The sequence below is a fragment of the Mus caroli genome, chromosome X (genome assembly GCF_900094665.2).
Source record: "Mus caroli chromosome X, CAROLI_EIJ_v1.1, whole genome shotgun sequence".
NCBI classification, from domain to species: Eukaryota; Metazoa; Chordata; class Mammalia; order Rodentia; family Muridae; genus Mus; species Mus caroli.
Window position 1 is genome coordinate 151,717,975 of NC_034589.1, and position 2,460 is coordinate 151,720,434.

Below are 2,460 nucleotides of genomic sequence, written 5' to 3' on the forward strand. Positions count from 1 at the left end.
AAAGTCAGTGAGCAAGCCAGCAGCCAACCTTTCTGGTTTCTGCTTCAGTTCTTGCAGACCGGAAGTGTGAGCTAGAGTAACCCTTTTCTTCCCGAGTTTCTTTTTGTCAAGAGTATTTTTATTACAGCCACCAAATGAAAGAACACCCAGGAAAATTCCAACTGATTTTTATTTGTTTCTTTGTTCTGAGAACTTGTTAAACTTACTGTAAATTTCTAGAGAATGTTAAAAAAAAAAGTAGATCAACACTTTTTGTTTTGTTTTGTTTTTGTTTTTGTTTTTTTGAGACATGGTTTCTCTGTAAATCCCTGGCTGTCCTGGATCTCCCTTTGTAGACCAGGCTGGCCTCGAACTCAGAAATCTGCCTGCCTCTGCCTCCCAAGTGCTGGGATTAAAGATCAACACTCTTGAAAGATATAGTACTGATAAGATTTGCTACTAAGTCAATGGTCTTTAGTGGAAAATACCACTATGAAACCAAATGAAGTGTATTTAGTCACAACACAACAACAACAGTAACAAGAACATGACCATTTGAAGGCAATTCTTTTTTTTTTTAATTAATTTTTTATTAGGTATTTTCCTCATTTACATTTCCAATGCTATCCAAAAAGTCCCCAATACACTCCCCCCCACACTCCCCTACCCACCAATTCTTGATGGAAACAAAAAGGCTGTTGCATGGCTTCTCCTGTGAAGGCCAGAATTTCACTCAAGACACATGTCTTGACACATGTCTAGGTGTGGCAACAAAGCAAGCTTACCTAAATCTAGCCTGGTGAATCAGTGGATTTTTTTTGGATGCTATGCTACATCCATGAGAGCATGGTTGAGGGCTTACTCACAGGTGAGGTGTCACTGACAGGAGTCATTAGTATGGGGGGTTATTGTAGGAGTGCCTGCTTGACTTTGCTTTGGGGTCGTCAGATCCTTTGCTCACTGGGATGGACTGGAGGGAGGGAAGCTTAACCAGGCAGGTGGGTGCAGACAGGATCTCAGTTGGCAGTGAGTGTGCAGGCAAAGAACATACACCCAGGAACAGCTGAGTACACACTCAAGAACAGCTTTGGAGAACTGGGCCAGTTTACTAGGGAGAGGGGGAGTGGAGTATTTATGTCTCTGGAGAGGTGGCCAGGGTCTCTGAGTGTGTATGTGTGTGTGGCTGTGTATTATTGGCTAGGGCAGGAGTGTTGGAAGACACTTCATTTGCATACTTAGGGGCTCTAGGGTGTGTGTGGGGGGGCAACAACGAGGGGGTTAAAAGGTCAAATGAGGAGTGAAGCTGTTCTTATCTGAGGTATTCGGGGTTGAAGCTGTCCTCAACCCTTCCTTCATAATCCTGAGCCATTAAGGTCCCACAGCAGAGAATGGGTAAGTGGTTATATATAGGAGTGTATGAGAGGTTACTCAAAGGAGTATTCATTGAAAGCGATCATTCAGAGTGAAGGGTTACTTATAGAAGCATGGATGAGGGATACAGGAGCATGGATGAGTGCTTCCTCATAGGAGCATCAGTGAAGGGCACAGGTGAGGAGCTACCAAAGCGAGTAGTAGTCACGAAGGTAGCTTCACATCACTGAAAATTGACCCCTAGCAAGTATTATGACTCATAAACTGAATAATTGAACTTTCCTGCTTAACTTGCGGCCACCTCCATTGTCCCCTGCTACCTCATCAATTTTTTTTTTGCTTATGTATCCTGGAAGAGGAAACTTGTGAGTTGTGACATTCTGAGTTTGTGAGTCTTCTTCCTCTCTATAGTATGGGATAGTTATCAGAAGGAGGCAAACACTGGGTTAATGTTCCTTGAGGAAATAAATAAGTATGTGATATAGCACATGAACACAGAGCTGTACTAAATGAGACTCATTTCTTCTGACACTTTAAGAAAGAGACTGAGAGTGGCAGTGTTAGAGCAGGAGGTTGGTGTGAATTAAAAGTTGATGAGATTCTCACTTGCTGCTCTCCATGTGGTCAATGAAGTAGGAGGAAAAAGTGATAACTAATAAGAAGGTTAATAGAAAAAATAATGTATTATGCCTTGGGAAAAGGCTCTAGAATGATCATTCAGAAACTGAGGTCAAAAGAAACTCCACGACCGAGAGAGGCATTTTCTGAGCATCAGCGAGCGCCACTGCCTTTGAAGATGTTGATGTAAGCCGAGGCTTTCTGTCTGAAGATCGGTATCTATCTAATAATAAAGATTAATACAAAACTAGGACCATGACATGCCAATCACTATTATTTATGTAATTGTTTATTTAAGATGGGTCTCTTTTAAAAATAAACATTTCTTATTCTAAAAGACCCCCTTTTATTTTATTTCAGTAGTAGCTATATTTTAGAATAGGTCAGTTTATAGATCATTATAAATCTCAAAGCAGCTTTCAATTAGGGAATTATAGTTTATTGAGTTGAGGAATGCATCACCATGGGGTATCTGGATCACATAAAGGCCAT